The 18,525-nt window shown below is 47.2% G+C and overlaps 1 protein-coding gene across 9 annotated transcripts in view; it reads right to left on the bottom strand.

Annotated features, from left to right (window-relative positions):
* SGMS1 (sphingomyelin synthase 1) overlaps positions 1 to 18,525 on the bottom strand; it is a 114,470-nt gene that overhangs the window by 24,797 nt on the left and 71,148 nt on the right. The window contains exon 1 of one of the 9 annotated variants that reach the window (XM_005505196.3): positions 8,782 to 9,062. The exons of 7 other annotated variants lie outside the window; for them this stretch is intronic. The gene's annotated coding sequence lies outside the window, so the exon portion shown is untranslated. Of the gene's footprint in view, positions 1 to 8,180; positions 8,650 to 8,781; positions 9,063 to 18,525 lie in introns of those variants that run through there. One more of the 9 variants, XM_005505197.3, reaches the window with a different exon arrangement.

Below are 18,525 nucleotides of genomic sequence, written 5' to 3'. Positions count from 1 at the left end.
GGTGAAACATCCCCACGCTGCCCACAGCAAACACGTCTAATCAATTAAAGGATGCCTGCCACTGCAAAAGGATCGCTGAACCACTTGCCTGCAAATAAAAGAGTGTAGCTCCTGTTACACAAATAACACGCAATAAGGAGAACGAGCAGCAGCAAGAGAACTGCAGAAACCCCACGGCACAATTCTCCTTCCAGCCACAGAAAGAGGAACCCAAATAAATTGTAAGGAAGGAGAGAAGAGAAACGAGAGGGAAGGAGGAGAAGGGAAGGAGGAGAAGGGAAGGAGGAGAAGGGAAGGAGGAGAAGGGAAGGAGGAGAAGGGAAGGAGGAGAAGGGAAGGAGGAGAAGGGAAGGAGGAGAAGGGAAGGAGGAGAAGGGAAGGAGGAGAAGGGAAGGAGGAGAAGGGAAGGAGGAGAAGGGAAGGAGGAGGTGGAAACTCATCCAACATGGAGCCCTCAAGAGCAGAACACCAGTAAAACCCCATCCAGCCAGCTCGTGACAGGCTCCGTGACCATGCAGCACTCCCTCAAAGCCTGGGAAACGTATATATGCCTCCTGAACACATTTGTAAACAGAATATTTTAAATACATTCATAAACAGGATAATGTATTCGTAAACAGAATGTTTTAAGAGTACAAAGCAAATAGGGGCCAACCTGACACAGGTGCTGCTTTGCCTGCCCGTCCCATGGGCAGACTCGCCCTACAGGACTATCCTTGAACACCCGATGTGCATCTTGTACGTAAATCCTAACACCGTTGAGATCTTCTAAACCTGATAAAAATCATCTTCCTTGTAGAAAAGATCATGAACATCAATCCTCTGGTAATGCCGGCGCTTCTCCTGGACGCTGTTGCAATGATTACTGATGGAAAACAAAACGTACTATTTTGGAAACTATAAGATCAAGTACTGTAAAGTGTTATTAAACAGTCACTGTAATTTGCATTTTTTTTGAAGTTTTTAAATTTTATTTTGTTTGGGTGCTTTTGTGGCAGTGAAGGTGGAGTTGCAGCATTACCAGACGCTGCACAGAACATAAATACACATGCAATTTGCTTTTAAAAGCAAGTATATTGTCGTCTGTCCTTAGGCACTCCAAAACCTTTTCACTGCGGCTGAAAATAACCACGTTCACAAATATTTCATGTGGGCGAGGGGCTAAGAGTACTGTGGCGGAAATGCTGATGAAATATGCAGCTCACCCTACCCGGCACCACAACAACACTGAGAAAGAGCGTCCTGTGATAGGTTTTATTTCACGTCATCAGTGAAACAATGCAGGGACTTGATTTCATTTGATCCCAAGACACACGGCACCAGCCCCAAATCAGGAAACTTGCATTTGCTTACTTCACTAAAAGCCAGTTTTTGCCAAGTAACCAATTTCTATACACTCTTTATTAAATAAAATATGAAGGGCAGGTGGAGACATAAAATATAAATGTATATACGTCCACAAGCAGCAGGGCCTGTTACTGTAGATGCTGCATAAATCATTGAGGACAACGGGACTTATGTCCCCTGAGGGAGGGCACAGGCTTCAGGGTCGCTTAGCAGGCGAGGAAGTTTTATATTAACACATGTTGCATTCATATTTGCCTAGAAATAGCAGGAACCACTTTGGTTCATGTACTATTTAGTCAGGCCAAAGGGGTGAAAGGCAGAAGCAAAGCTCAGGACAAACAACCCACGATTTCAATCTGCACCAAATATCAAACTTGCAATGGGATGGCAGGACACTCATGGGTTTGGTAATGAAGCCAGAATGGCTGAAACGATCCTTCTGCCACATTTCTCCGCCTGAAGATGTGCCAGCGGTTAGGAGCTGCCCTACCGAAAGCCATCGCCGTGTCTGTTTGCCACCACTTTGTCACGCGGGTGAACACACACCCAATGTCTTTACAGTCTCAGGCGTTTGCAGTTACAAGTATCTCTTTAGCAAATTGCCCCGGGAGTCATAGCTACCTATGGAAGGCTTGTCCCTAATCACTGCCACCTCCTTTTTCTTAATTATCTGTATTTTGTATTTGTATCTGTATTTTCTTAATTATCTGTATTATTATCTTAATCATCTGCATTATCTGTAGGCACATCTTTCTTGTTCTCGCAGTGTTTGACCCAAAAGGCCCAGAAGCTTTCAAATAACCAGCAGCTGGCACCTCAACGTTCGGTCTCAAAAACCGTGTATCTAGTTGAAAACCACCTTTCACCTTTAAAATTAGGATGTTGACTAAAATACTTTCAGTCTACCTTTTTACTACTCCATATTTGCAAAGCAGCCTTGATGTGGCCTTTAACTTGCAGGCAGATGAACGGGTTTGGGATGAAGACCATGGTGAGTTGTACGTGCAACTTCTCCAGGACAGGACACGTGAAGCTCCACAACCACAGTGCTCAGGGCTTCCAGGGACTCCATCCCACCTTTTCAGGGACTCCGTCCTACTCCTTCCCACCACACAGGACTCTAGAGCTCAGCAGGTCACTGCTGAAGCTCCAGAACCAGCAGGTTTGCCCCAAGCATGGGAAAAACCTGAAGCCACACATCAGCTTGCGGCTTCCTCCTCCCCCGATTATTCAGAGCTTCAACAGAACTGAAAGTCATCTTTATACCCAAAGTGATTTCTGAGTTTAAAATCACCTCTGCGTACCTAGTTCAAAAGGTAGTTATAGACAGGAGTTCCTCCCTATTTCAAAGCTCTGCATAAAGGTGGATTTATCGATGCAGACCCAGGATTCATCAGTAGAGTCAGCTATAAAAAACCAAGTGTTTTGTGCTGGAATCTAGTGAAATTTTCACACTTAAAACAATCAGCCATTGGAATAATCTCCCCAGGGAAGCGTTGGATTCCCCAGCACTGGACACTTTTAAGATTCAGCTTGACAGGGTGCTGGGCCAGCTTGTCTAGACCAGGTTTGTGCCATGAAAGGCTGAACCAGACAATCCTCGTGGTCCCTTCCAGCCTATGAAAATCAGGAAGAATAATTAGGAGTATTCATTCCAAACTGAATTGTAGACAAAAAACCCCCAGTATGGGTGTTTGTGTCTTTTGGAGCTTTGGTTTATTTTTGCCATCAGCATCTGCTCCTTCCTCCCTCTTCTCCTCCACCCTCTGCAGCTGCTTCCAGCCCCACATGTCAGACCCCGCAGCCGAGCGGCACATGCTCCAGATTAAAGGTCAACATGCTAAAGATGGAGAGGTTGCCAAAACCACCACCCAAAAGAGAGGGTGGAATATTCGAGATAACTTTGTGCCAGAGGAGCAGCAGCGCCGGCAGCCCAAGGAGCCCCAGCAGCCGCCTCCTCCTCCCCTTCCAAGGGGTTTGAAAAAGAAGGGGAATCAGTCTGAAAGGATCTGGAGGACTGTAAATAAATTACGGCCCTGTTCATCAATTACCTCGGGCTGTTTTGAAATGAAAGCCACAGCAGGCCCTGTAATCACTCCAAATAAACCTCTCTGTCGGGATCGCGCCTGTACCGACGGCTCAATTACGCCTGGAAAGACTGTTGCAGAACATTAAACATTAACAAAAGTCTGAGCCTGCGTTACTTTTCCTCCAGATAAATCTAATTCAGTAACTGAGTGGTTTTAGCTTAAATAACCCTGAATTACTGGATCAATTCTTTTCCCACCTTTCTCTCACAAGCTGCAGAAGCCAGGCCACCGCATACAGGGAAAATGTTTGCAAACAGTCCCTTTGCTGGACAGCTATATTTTTATTATACAGGGAAGATATTTTGATGATTTAAGAATATATATGGTTTGGGAGAGGGTCGTTTATTTAAAAGTAGTAGCTCAGAAAGCAAAACAGGGGCAAACTGCTCTCCTGGGCTTACCCTGAGCTCTCTAAAAGAGCTTCTTCAGTTCCCTAAAATCCCATTGCAAATTAACAGATCCACAGCTTACGCTTCCTGAAATGGCAAGAACCGCCAAGATGAAGAAAACCTCAAACACAGCAGAACGTCGCTACATTTCTCACTTTGGTTTTGCAATGTATATTATTTTATACATCTCATTTCACAACTTCAAGTTTAACAGGCCCAGAGACACCCTCGCCATGGGAAGCGTCTCTCCATTGCCTCTGTGCAACTGTGACACCTCTCCATTGCCTCTGTGCAACCATAATAACAGATAAATCAAGTCTCTCCAGGCTTGCCCAGGTCAGATCTTTGCTGTTCTAACCCATCCAAGCAGATTGCAGAAGGCTGAACAATGCCAGGATTTTGGTAGGATTTAGGTGTGACTAGTTTAGAACAGATAAACCAACGGCCCCAAAGAAACGCACGTGGCTGAGATGAAAAGAGAAAATTGCGAAGCACAAAAGGAGTTGGAAATAATAAAGGAAAAACCCAGAGAGCTGGGAAGACCCAAAACCTAGAATCAGAGTTGTACCAAAACTAACCAGCAGGTGGTCTGGCTCCCAAATCCTCCTTATCCCTGATGTTCAATGCCAATCCCAAAGCATCAGCTTCCCCAGTATAAATAAATAGGCTCTAACCGGGTTCAACTTCACAGTTCTTAAAAATCAATAAAGTCTAACAGTGCCAGCATTCTCACTGGGGAAAAATGTGCTTGATCTTTTAAATTTACAAGAAAGCAGTGTTTACATATATATATATATATATATGTGTCACTGGGACCAAGGAATTTTTACTCCTGGTTATAAGCCACAGCCCAGTAATAAGGGAGAAGGCACACTGAAGCATTTTGAAACGTAACTGAATGAAACTACCTGCTTGTCTTGTCCAGAGGCCGAAAGAGTAACTTCAGTTCTTAAATTCCCTTTTAAAACGCTGAATAATTCCAGTTTCACAAATCGAGTGGTAAAATTTTACTTGATACCGAATTCCACCAAGCTCTGGAAATGCTTACACTACAGTTTATACCTACAGCCCCTTGAAGACCTTAAAGTGTCATATTATAACTAAGCAAGACCTTTACATTTAGTAAGTGAAATTAGGGCCGCCGTATTTTTTATGTGTTGGGGGTTTTTTCATTATTAATTTTCTTTTTCCATCTACTCAAACTCTCCCCATTAACTATCAGAATATGAATGATTCGAACAGCAAAGTAAACGCTCTTAACTCAGGTAGAGTCACCTGAATGCGCTCAGCTCCAGCTGGAAACAGCAGCATCCGTGTTGTAATTCTGATTTTAAAGCTGAGCAGGCAGGAGAGCCCACGTTACCAATGCCAAGCGCTGGAGCTGTTTACCTGAACTCAGCTCCAGTCCCTGCACACCTGACTCGGGTTATTTGCACCAGAAGAACTCAACAAGCCATTTCTCCCTCCTGCCCTGTGTCCCCATCTTCCTCTCTGGCTCTTGGGTGACTGCGTGGTTTTCTGCTGGGCTGGGTTGAACAGTCACATCAGGATAAGCGAGTCCTTCCCCTTTCGGTGGCAGCAGCGAGTTGTCCGAGCAGCTGGGCTGTATGTTGAAACCATACCTCGAGTTTCCTAATCCGCCTTTCTATTTTTAAAACCCCGGTCATTTCGCCCCCGCCCCCCCCCGCCTTCTCTGCCATGCAGACAGCTGCAGCAAGCAGCTGGAGACAACCAAGTGCTCCACCAGGCCAAAAAGCTCATCCACAGGCTGGCAGCAAGTACCCAAGGGGCAAGAGAGACTCTCAGACACGAGGAACGGGGCTGTCATCCTTTTCCCTGTCCCGCATGGCTCAACGGCTCTTTCTGAACATGGTGAGCTGGGTGTCTAAAGGTCTGCTACCTCCTGGCTCCCGTAAACCAGCTGAGATCCCCATCTCACCCCTAAGAACTCCAAGGTGACAGGCTTAAGCAAAGATTCAGAGCATGGATCTGCTTCTGCCCTGAGCTGCCCAGGGCAGAGATGGAGGGACTGCTCCTGCCTTCTGCAAGCCAGCCTTACCATTTTATACAGAGCTCTAACTGAGATGTCCCCAGTACAGAGACCTCTAACTGAGATGTCCTCAGTACAGAGAGCTCCTTCAACAAACTCACATCTCTCGTGGAAAGGTTTGGATTCATCTTCTCCTCCAGGTTTGGATATCTCCCACTTCAGGCACTTGGTATTAGGTGTAACACAGACACATGGCAAACTCTTGAGATCTCTCCTCACGTAGCAGAACAGCTTTTAAAAAGCTCAGCTTTAAAAAGTTAATGTGCAGCCACCCTGTAAAGGTAGCCAAGCAAAAAGGGCACTTTCCTCAGCAGCAAGAGCAGTTCTGAGCTTTCACAGGCGGATGGAAGCCCAGGGACACGGAGCAAGGCGCTGAGCCCCCTGGAACAGCATGAGTCACAGAATCATGGAAAAGACACTCAAGGTCATCGAGTCCAACCATAACCCACCCCTGGCACTGCCCCATGTCCTGAGAACCTCATGACCGTCTGTCCAACCCTCCAGGGATGGTGACTCCAGCACTGCCCTGGGCAGCCTGTTCCAATGCCCCACAGCCCTTTGGAGAAGAAATTGTTCCCCAGATCCAACCTCAACCTCCCCTGGTGCAACTTGAGGCCGTTTCCTCTGCTCCTGGCGCTTGTTCCTGGGGAGCAGAGCCCGACCCCCCCTGGCTCCAAGCTCCTTTCAGGCAGTTCAGAGATCAGAAGGTCTCCCCCGAGCCAACTCATCCCCACCATCCAACTCCCACCCATCGGGCTGGGGCAGATGGAACCCTCAGGGCTTTCCCAAACCCACAGGGATGCGAGAGGAGACGTGATCTGGAGCTCAGGGAGGAACAGGGACACTCACAAGCTTTTGAGATAGGCTTCTGGGTTTTTTCTTTTCTAAAGTGAGGTCCAGGTTCCTGTGTTCTCAAAGGTCTTATTAGGTCCAGGTACCTCCAGCAAGAAAACTACAAATCTCCTTGTAGGACCAAGCAGACCTTTGGCAGCAAACAGCCGGCACCTAAAGCACACAGCTTAGTGGGGGCAAGGCACGACTCTAATGCCAATTCAGGAAGCTTAAGGGTTTAGTTGGAAGCTTTGAGTCATGCTCTTGGTTCCGAGCAACTAGAATAGCTTAAGCCCCTCTTGAGCTAAGCACTTTTTCTCTTATTCAAACAAGAGCTGCAAACATCGCAAATGAAGCTACTTTTGCTTCCTCATATAATGCGTTTTTGTACGCTACGTATTTTCTATACTTCAAGTTACTCGCATAAAATAGGCAACCATGATCAAGCAAAACTCAAAGAAACGCAGACAGGACTGCACAGTTTATAAGTATCAAATGCCTCGGATAAACCCATTTCTTACATGCCTACAAAACCCAAAGTCAGGCAAAGCAGAAGTCTGGTGTGGATTAAGACCCACAGCAAACCTTCCCAGCTCAAGCAGATTCAACTCACAGGATGCCAGGAAACAAAAGCGAAACAGCCCACTAACCATAAACCCACTGAAAATTAAGTTCCATTAACGAGTTACAGTATTTACAGGTAGGTAAGCGGCAGGAACAGACGTGATTCAGCAATCGCCAGGCTGCTCTTTCAGCAACATGCTTTACTCTTTGTGCCTGGGGAGGTCTTCTCCCTTCCCTGATCCACTGGACTACACCACTTTATTAACCAGAACAGAAAGCACGACACATCCGCACCTAAAACCAAGGTCTGTATGTAACTTTACTTCTTACCTCCTGGAAAAAAGGGAGTTTCGGGGGTGAGAAACGTCTTTAGAAGCTTTAAGCAGCACTGGGACCGCGTGTTAATGATTTACCTGATGGTGCTGTGAGCAGGTAGTTGATAAGAGTGTGTTTTGTTATGGTTTGCCTTCCTGCCTTTGCCTGCGTAACCACATCAACTCAAAAATGAGATAGGCATGGTAATACTTGACCAGACAGAAAGAATTTAGGGCCTCTTCTCAAAGCTTGCATCCTGCTTTCAAACAAACAAACCCCATAGCTTTTTATATATATACACACACAGAACAGAGCCCAATGCCTGGAGTAACTCTTCATGTACACTTAAGTGTGTATACATACACAAATATATATATTTTATATCTATATAAATAAGCACACAGAGAGATGAGCTACTGCAGGCATAGCTTTTCTAGTTTCTTCCCCAAAAGTCAAGTGAAAAAAACAACTTTTCAACTCATCGCTATAAATCTATTAGAAAGCTTCCAGATTAAAGCACTCGCTTCAAAAAAAGAGATTTACAATGAGAAGAAAAGGTGGCTCTGCCACAAACACACGAATAGGATCACATACCGTGGAAAGACTCGGCTGCCTGTCTGCCTTAAGACCCAGCTTACGGATAAAGTTCTATTTATTCCTCTTTCTGACGCACGTTCAGTTCACGGAGAGGATTTCTAGGGTTTCCCTGTGACTCACTGCTCTCCTCTATAGAGCCAGGGCCACCCTCCTGTACAGCCAAACTGGCGTGGTTTTGGGTGGTGGGTGACACCGTGACACACACAGAGTGGCCCGGTCGCACGGCACCGCCTCTTCCTCTGTACAGCTGCCAAAAAACTCACATAAAACCTTAGCTACGCTCTTGTTCTTACTGTGCCATGTAAACACTCGCTGTAATTGCCATGGGGATATTTGGCAGTGATTAAGGAGGGGGATGAGGGTGAGAAGGTGTCCAGGATGGCAAAGGGGACAGTGGCTTGTCCCTGACTTTTAGTTTGTGCAAACAAGCGCCACTGCCACGGCGGCGTAACGCGGCTCACCTTGTACCTCCAAACCAACCCTCCAAACCCAGAAACCACAGAGGGACACCGCCGTGCCCGGGGCGAGAGATGGACCCGTTGGTCGGAAACACGCCAGATCCTCGACTCAGTTTGTGGGGACAAGCCAGGGTACTCACCCACAGGTCAAGCGGCCAACTTGTCCTCTCCCAGTCGCAAACCAAAGCGTTCCCCAATCCCTCCGCCGCTACGGACTCCCAGAGCCGAGGACCTCGCTGGCCTCTCCTTTACCAGCCGAACTTCCTTCAAATTAAAAGTTGTTGCCCTTCAACTTCCCCGCGACGCCAGGGTTTCTCTCCCCTCCGCTCCCGGCCCTGCGCAGCCAAGGAAGTGAATTTTCGCTGCCGTTCCCTCCCGGCCACGCTGTCTCGCCCCGCTGAGTGCGTCAGCAGCGGCGAGAGGAGGAGACGGAGGAGGAGGAGGAGGGACGGGAGCTCCAGCCCGGCTGCGTTTTCCTACGACAGCTGCTGTAGCGCCTCGTGGCAGCTCTGGGTTCTACCAGCGAAAGAACAGCTAAAGCAGGGGGAGATAACATAATCGTACAAATTCAAGTCTATATACGTGTGCAAAGCAAAGCCTTGCATTAATATTACTTTTGAAAGACTCAGGATGACACTGTGGAGATGAAAGAGTCAGTGCTGCGAGGAAGGATTCATTTTTCAAATATATATAAAAGCACCAGATGTGAAGTCCTACCCTAACAAATAAATAATCCACAAGAAAAAAAGGTCATATTTCACCATTCTAAAAACAAAGCGAAACAACGAAATCCCCAACCTTTCCATGAAGGTTTTGGCTCCATCCCACCAGCAGCAGAGTCCCTGGGTAGGCAGCATCACTGGTCCCCAGGGACACACATCCAGCCTTTATCTCATAACACAAACTGTCCAGGAGTGAAATGAGAGGCATGTGAAGTGGTCTGCTTCCCCTCCATGGATGAAATAACATGGGAAAAACCCCTAATAAATAGCATTAATGAAAAGCAGCATCGGGTTTGCCGAACTCCATCCCAGGGCGGGGGATCCTGTTGCCAGTAATACCAAGGAATCTGCAGAGCCACATCAAAGAAATACAGGGTGGAGAAAGTATTTTCAGAAATTTTTCTACGCTAAGCTTGTCATAGAGAGAACAGGTATGTTTAAGGAGTAGTTGGTTTGGGGTTTTTTAATAGCTATATGCCCCTGGGCACAGCCCGTCAATCCTTGTTCCTAGCGCAGGTAGGCAACCACGTATCAGATGCAATAAGGTGTTCAGGATCAGCTCCTCCACACAGTCCAGAAAGCCAAAAAACTCCATGGGTTTGTCGCTGACCTTCAAACACGGGTGAGGAGAGAGGCAGGGAGGGGGTTTTGAGCTCTGAACACAAGTCAGATGTCTGCAAGCGCCAGTTGAAGGAGAACACCCTGAGCAGCCTGTTGTGGCAGGGAGCCCAGTCAATTCCCCTGCCTTTAATTCATTTTTTAAAGCCTTTTTTGTCTTGAAGATCAACAAAAAAAAAAAACAGCACTTTGCTTAAATGGTCCAACTTCTCCCTTTCTCAAATATCTTTTTCCCCTAATTCAAGAATTAAAAGCCATATGGGCTCATTGTCCTTTTCCTGCAGATCTCCGTTAACACGGGAGCTGGCAGACCCCGGCTCCATAACTGCTAAAATCCTTCCGAAAAGAGCTAAGCTGTACCTCCAGCAGGCCAGCGAGTCAAGCTCAATTCAGTCCATTTTATTTAAAATCTGATGAGAAGGGAAATGTGGATTCGCCACTGCCTGCCATGGGAATAACCTTCTCAGGGAAGTGGTGGATCCCCCAGCATTGGGCAGTTTAAAGGTTCAGCTGGACGGGGTGCTGGGCCAGCTTGTCTAGACCAGGCTTTTGCCACAAAAGGTTTGACTTGGTGGTCCCTTCCAATTCTAGGATTCTATGCCTTTTTTTTCCAGCAGTCTTTTAGTAACTGAGCTCCATAAAAGTCAGATGCATCTGCCCAACCTTGTCCCACTTTCTAGGAGGAATTCTGGAGTAGAAGTGGTAATTACTCATTACCTGAAGATTTCTTAGATGTAATTCAATCAGTACCCATTCTGTACATCTTTCCTATTGAGTATAGATAGGAGGAACTGAAGGATTAATTAGAAGGCACACAACGGGGTGCGGATTCCTCGTTACGCAGATGACACTCATGTCTACTTTGGGTCTCATGGGACAGCAGAAGTCACCTGGTGAGGACAGAGGCCAACTTAATAACTCACTTCTAACAATAAATGCATTCATATTTGACAAAAATGCTCTTTTATTACTGCAGCCGATCTTATCTGCGCAATTTCTCCCCTCGGTGATCCAGGACCGTACGGGTTCAGCGACCTCGAGGCACGCAAGGAAGCCAACCCTGTTTTCCCACGATGAGGTGGGGCCAGGAGGGAGAAGAGACGACAGCTTGACGAGTATTACAGGTCATGTAAAGCAAGCTCTGGGAACACCTTTTCAACATGTTTAATCATTACGTATTTAAATATTGCATGTGTCCAGACAGACACAACTTAATACCCTGTAAAGCCCTAAACAAATAAAAAAAAACATAATGAACTTTTCCTAAGAGGATTTTTAGTGGTTTGTGGGGTTTTTTTCCACTCCTACACACTTTGCCCATGACAAATTTAGCCTAAGGGCCAAGAGAGACGACAGCCTGAACCGATTACATCGTTTTCGTTCTATAGGAGTGAACATCTGGGAGTACTGCTCTCTGTTAAGCGGCTGTTGCTCTGTTTCACCTCCACCTTCCCAAATTAGGATGATAACGATCACCATAAAAATGCTTGAAGAAGAGAGACAGCCACCGAGTGCTGACCTGTTTGCTTCTTCCCTCATCAGGACATGAGCTATGTGACTGAACGCTCCATTTGAGGTTGGAACGTAAGAGAAATAGCTACTACCAGGCTTTTGTACTAATGTTTCTTAGTAATTCAAGCACCACGCGCACTGGCGAGAGCACATCTTTCCAAAAGCTTAGCTGGGGAAAGGTCTTGCTCACCTTGACAGCTGAAATCAGCCTAAACATCAAAAAAAAGTCATAACAAGCAGATTGCTGGAAGGCAGGAGGGCTCTGCAGAGGGATCCGGATAGACTGGAAAAATGGGCCAATTCCAATGGGATGAAGTTCAACAAGGCCAAATGCCGGGTGCTGCACTTTGGCGACAACAACCCCCTGCAGCGCTCCAGGCTGGGCACAGAGTGGCTGCAGAGCAGTCAGGCAGAAAGGGACCTGGGGGTACTAATTGACAGGAAGCTCAACAGGAGCCAACAGTGTGCCCAGGTGGCCAAGAAGGCCAATGGGATCCTGTCCTGTATCCAAACCAGCGTGGTCAGCAGGACAAGGGCAGTGATCCTTCCCCTGTGCTCTGCATTGGGGAGGCCACACCTGCAGTATTGTGTTCAGTTCTGGGCCCCTCAGCTCAGGAAAGAGATTGAAGTGCTGGAGCGGGTCCAGAGAAGAGCAACAAGACTGGGGAAGGGACTGGAACACAAGCCCTATGGGGAGAGGCTGAGGGAGCTGGGCTTGTTTAGTCTGGAGAAGAGGAGGCTTAGAGCTGAGCTCAGCACTCTCTAGAACTACCTGAAGGGCAGTTCTAGCCAGGTGGGGATTGGGCTCTTCTCCCAGGCATCAGCAATAGGACAAGGGGCCATGGGCTTCAACTCTGCCAGGGGAAATTGAGGCTGGATGTTAGAAAGCAATTCTTTACAGAGAGAGTGGTCAGGCATTGGAATGGCTGCCCAGGGAGGTGCTGGACTCACCAGCCCTGGATGTTTTTAAGCTGAGATTGGACATGGCACTTAGTGCCATGATCTAGTCAATGGACTGGAGTTGGACCAAGGGTTGCACTTGATGATCTCTGAGGTCTTTTCCAACCCAGTCCATTCTGTGATTCTGTATGATTCTATACTGAACCACCTTTTCCCTTGCCCATCAGTAAAGAAACTCTATATATCAGCAGGTGAAATCCAGCACTGAAGGTGGCAAGTAAAGTCTAGTGCAAATTAAATTAAAAAGAACCCAAAACTACTTTATTCACACCACTGAGCAAACTCAACCCCAATGCCCAAGCACCACAACCCAGATGAAGAAAATGAGCAACAACACTTGCTCCAACCGAGCTGCGGGCAACGGCAAGAAACAAACAGCTTAGAGATACAAACCAGCTTTGGTGTAAGAAGAGGAAGGAAGTCTGAGTCAGAGATAAGAAGAAATAAATAAAAATAAAAGTTTAACAGCAACCGATACACAGAGAGCAGCTTCGCCTTTTATCTCTGGAGACGTAACAAAACAGGCGACAATTTTTGGTCTTGTTTTACTTAAAGTAACCTGATGCTGGTCACTCATATACCAGAAAAAAAAACGCACTACAGGCAAATTAAAGAGCTACTGTGACCTCTGTTTGCTACAAAACGCCGTGTTCAACAACAGCTCAAGGACAAATCTTTAAAAATGATTCCAAACATGCAGCCCAACCGCTGTTTGCTGCAAGCATCAAACCTGCTGCTTGGCATCGAGTATCACACGACGCCAAACAACCCGTGCCACCGGAAAACTGCTGCTTATGACTCTTTCAGCACCTTCTCTCCCCAAAACAAGTGACCCAGTTTACAGCAAACTCCCTGTGTAACACCGATCTCTCTCGAGATGCTGTGAATGCAACAAATCCCGTTGCTTGTTATTTCTGTCAAGCTCATGATTGCTTCCAGCTCCAAGCAGGGTTTTTTTTAAGCCACTTTTCTTAAGCCGAAATGTCTTTGTAAAGCAAACACAAAATTGAGGACATGGCTGAGTTCTGAACAACTTTGGCACCGACCTTTCAGCGCATCTGCTTTATGATCCAGAAATGAGGCGCTTTTTGTTGTAAAATGAAAGATGCAAATGGCTAAAACAAACCTGTTCTGGGCCTCACTGCTCCCCCCTGTCTGCTGAGGGTTTTCCAACCAGCAAATGTGTATATTCCTGTTTGATATCAAACATGATCTCAAACAGGCCAGTAACTAAAGAAAAAGCAGCAACCAAAAAAGTGGATCCCCCCAAATCTATCATCACTCCTATTAAGAAATAACCTAAAGCTTTATATTATTTATTACAGTATTACCGATAATACTATTTATTATTGTTACATCTGTGTTACCGCATTAGCAGCCATTACAACTTCTGTTAAGAATGGACAGTTGCTTTTGAAACAGAAGAAAAATGTCATTAAATTTACCTTAATGGGGTTTGGGTATATAATAGAAATGTTAAAAGGTTGATTTTTAAAATCTATGAAATATTCACGAAAATCACTTCCAGAAATGCCAGATTGAGTGTTTCGGTTATGAGACACGAAGGGCGGTTCCAGAGTCCCCATTTACACCTCAGCTCCAGCAATGAGGTTTCCAGAGAGGAATGAATGCTGTGTCACGGAACGCGTGACTCACGGACCGCGGCCGGGGGAAACCACACCGCTCTGGCTTTTCCTAGAAATAACTCAGCCCGCTTGGAAGCTGAACAGAGTTAACTGAACAAAAAACATCTTTCCTCAAACAAAGGAGCTAATTTCAGCAGCACTTGCTTGAGCGTGCACACCGGAGCAAAGGTGTGCTTTAAACACCTAAAAAAGAGGTTGATCACAGAATCACAGACTGGTTGGGGTTGAAGGGACCTCTGGAGATCACCCAGTCCAACCCACCTGCTAACGCAGGGTCACAGAGCAGATCACACAGGGTCACCTCCAGGCGGGTTTGAATGTCTCAGAGAAGGAGCCTCCACACCCGCTCTGGGCAGCCTGGGCCAGGCTCTGGCACCTCCCAGCAAACAAGTTTCTCCTCATGTTCAGATGGACCCTCCTGTGTTTCAGCCTGTGCCCGTTGCCCCTCACCCTGTCATTGGGCAGCACTGAACAGATTCTGGTCCATCCTCTTGACATCCACCCTGGAGATATTTATCAGCACTAATGAGAACATTGATGATCATGCAACCTGGTAGCAAACTCGGCTGAAAACACACACAGAATCACAGAACATCAGGGATTGGAAGGGCCCTGGAAAGCTCATGCAGTGCAATCCCCCCATGGAGCAGGAACACCCAGATGAGGTTACACAGGAAGGTGTCCAGGCGGGTTGGAATGTCTGCACAGAAGGAGACTCCACAACCCCCTGGGCAGCCTGGGCCAGTGTTCTGTTACCCTTACTGAGAAGAAGTTTCTTCCCCCCGCTCCTCCTCCAGAAGTGAATTAAGAAACACAGTGTGTTGCTGTAGCTGAACACGTGTTTGTACTTTGACCTTGCGTGGGTTTTGCAACCTCCCGAAGCTCGGGCTGGCTGACGTGTTCCTGGGCAGCTCCCAGTTCACTCCCCTTCTGCATCTCACCGGCCTCCAACACGTTGCGACAGCTCTGCAGGATCACACAAACACACACACACGTGCGTCCCTGTGCGCTCGCTGTGACAGACCTGTAAAAAGGGTGGCAGAAACACCAGCGGGATCCCCACGCACCCTGGAGATCCACGAGACACGGGAGCTCTTGTTGATGGAGTGAGCCTCCACGCCACCCGCGTCGTCCCAGCCGCGCAAGCAGCTTAAATCTGTTGAGATTTAATCTTCTTTAACTGGCATAATCTTAATAAAAGGATAAAATCGGTCCCTTTGCTCGCCATGTGTGCATCCCTGGGCTGCAGGGTGTGGACATCCTTCTGCTGTTCTTGGTCCAACATCCCCACTGCTGATCATTGAGAAACAGCCGGGTTTTCTCAGCAGCAGCTCTGCCACGAGGAGCTGGGGTTGCTTGGCAGAGTCCGACACCCAGGAGCTCTCCAGAGGCAAGAGTTGTGAAAAACAAGGTGACACCCACGTTACTGCACGTCATTTCCATACAGGAGATGCGCAATCAGATACTGGGCTCCAAGCAAGCATTTCATACCACCACAGTTATATTTTAACCCCAAAGAGTGATCTTTCCACAGAAGAAAAGAATAAAAGCAAGAGACCCTTTCCAAAGTGATGGTTGCAGCTAGAAGGATGTTTCTCACGTGGCAGGGCGCCATTCACACGTGACTGTGTCCCGCACTCCCAGCTCCTCCAGTGCCACTCCTAGTTCCTTATCCACTTACTTCTTCCTCCAAGACATCTCATTACCCACACGTGTCGAAATCCTCTGCCTGGAGAAGTCACCACCTAAGAACGTGGATGTGGCTGTATTTCTTCCAAACCCAAAATTTCAACCCAAAGGCCTCTGTGTACACATTGATTCCTCACCAAGTACTGGTGGCACCGTTGATTCTCCCATCAAAGAGTTAATTCCTTTGCTATTTGCCCCACATCTTGCTACAATGCTGCTGTTTTTTAACACCAGTGGTTTGGCATCTATCAAGTGCTCTGTTTTTATTTAAAGCTTTTGATCAAGTTGGCGTTACCCCCAAACATGGGATGTTGTGTCACCCAAGGAGCAACTGAGAACCTTCCAGGAAAATACTTTTGCTTGTTTTCAAGTGTAGCTGGCTGGATATAGCAAGTCACTAATTTATTATTCATAAATGAATGGAGCCAAAATGTCCATGCTTGGGCTTATGCAGAGCAGAAAAAAAACCCCACAAAATAAAGGAGAAAGTTGGGGAACAAGCTGTTAGAGAGCAGTGTAGGGGAAAGGGACCTGGGGGTCCTGGGGACAGCAGGGTGACCATGAGCCAGCACTGGGCCCTTGTGGCCAGGAAGCCAATGGTACCTGGGGTGGGTTAGAAGGGGGTGGTCAGTAGGTCAGAGAGGTTCTCCTGCCCCTCTGCTCTGCCCTGGGGAGACCGCACCTGGAATATTGTGTCCAGTTGTGGCCCCTCAGTTCCAGCAGGACAGGGAACTGCTGGAGAGAGAGTCCAGCGCAGCCACCAAGATGCTGAAGGGAGTGGAGCATCTCCCGTGTGAGGAAAGGCTAAGGGAGCTGGGGCTCTGGAGCTGGACAAGAGGACACTGAGGGGGGACTCATTCATGTTTACAGATATCTAAAGGGTGAGTGTCAGGAGGATGGAGCCAGGCTCTTCTTGGTGACAACCAGTGATAGGACAAGGGGTAATGGGTGCAAACTGGAACACAGGAGATTCCACTTAAGTTTGAGAAGAAACTTGTTCCCGGTGAGGGTGGCAGAGCCTGGCCCAGGCTGCCCAGGGGGGTTGTGGAGTCTCCTTCTGTGCAGACATTCCAACCCGCCTGGACACCTTCCTGTGTAACCTCATCTGGGTGTTCCTGCTCCATGGGGGGATTGCACTGCATGAGCTTTCCAGGTCCCTTCCAACCCCTCACATTCTGTGATCCTGTGAGTTTATACCGAATGCACCTTTAACACATGGTAGTACCTGCTTGTAGGCCTGCGCAGAAATCTATGTTGTAACAGTGAGGTTTAAGTTCTATTAATGCTGATCTCTATGCCAAGGAGGGGCAGAGGCATGAGGGACTTGGCTATTTCTTATGATTTCCTCTATTCTTCAGCAGCAGTGCTGCACCCTTCTGCAAATACCAACTTTAAGCTCTGCTGATGCTATCTCTTGGTCTTTAAAGGAACTTCTTATTAACCTGAAAGACCTATATGGAGCCAACACTTCCCAATTCAAGCAAAATTAGCATCTTAAAAAAACCCAAACAACCACTCACACAAAAGCCAAAACTACCTAAACAACCAAAACCCAACAACAATGCAAGAGTTAATACAGGATCACTTTTCACCCTAGAGGTCAATAACAGGGCCCCTGGGTGTGGAGGGGGCTTTTTCCTGTTAAAGATAAACTCCACATCCTGAGGCTTTGTTTGCACGCCACAGGAGTCACAGGAATACAAACCAGAGAGAAATCCAGCTCTTTAGTCTGCAATATATTTTCGTGGCACCTCAGCAGGCCAGTCAATTATCCTCGACACATCACCTACACCTGCTGTTCGTGCAAGGAGCATCTCGTAGCCAGGCGGCAGACCCAGAACACCGTAAACCCTGCTCAGAGACTCTGAAGATGCAACACAAGTCGGTTATGGATTAATCACTGCCTTCGGCTGCCTTTTTCTCCTCTGTAACTGAAAGTAAATATTCACGGGTTAAACAGCACTGACTCAGACATATCCACCTATCCAAAGCCCTACTCATTAATAAGCATGATGTGGATTAATACTGCAAATTAGGGTTTCAAATACCCACTTCCTCCGCCCCAAGGGCAAAGGGAACAACACAACAGAGGCGAAAAGGAGCAATTTGTGAGGACTGCAGGGTGCTGTATTCCCCATACTCTGTTGTCACCCCGTTACCCGTGTCACAGCACACGTCCTCTTCTCGTGACCTCCACACGGCCAGCGCCACCAGTTTAACTGAGTTTGGAGGGGGACCGGATGAATTCAGAGCAGTGAAGAAGACAAAATGATGCTCAGGAGAGCCATTAATCACTAGAAGTTCAAAGAGCTTATTGAGAATGTGTGTATATAGATTTCTCTACACTCCTCCCAAAAAAGAGGAACACACAGCAATGACACCCAGAGGTGGGCTGGTCTGGGTGTAACCCAAAATCTGACTGTACTGATATCTCTTAGAAGTGTGATAAAAATGTTCCCAGTCTCTATTTTCAGGTGCTGACCTGTTAGACCATGTTTTTCTAACCTTGACCGCTGCGATGCACCTGAGAAACACAAAAGGACGAAGACCAAAGCACCGGCTTTGTGCTCCAGGCCCGGGAGGCTCGGCTGTTCCTGCGGAAAGCACCACTTGCGCTGCAGAAGCAAACAGATGCAAAGCGTGGCAAGGTACAAACATGGAAAATATTAGAGATTCTGTTGCATTAAAAATTACACAGCACCAACACTACCTTCTTCTTCGATCTGCTTGTTTAGAG

The sequence above is a fragment of the Columba livia genome, chromosome 6, assembly GCF_036013475.1.
Source record: "Columba livia isolate bColLiv1 breed racing homer chromosome 6, bColLiv1.pat.W.v2, whole genome shotgun sequence".
Lineage (NCBI taxonomy): Eukaryota > Metazoa > Chordata > Aves > Columbiformes > Columbidae > Columba > Columba livia.
The sequence above is the reverse complement of the archived record's forward strand: the minus strand, read 5'-3'. Positions and strand labels throughout refer to the sequence as shown.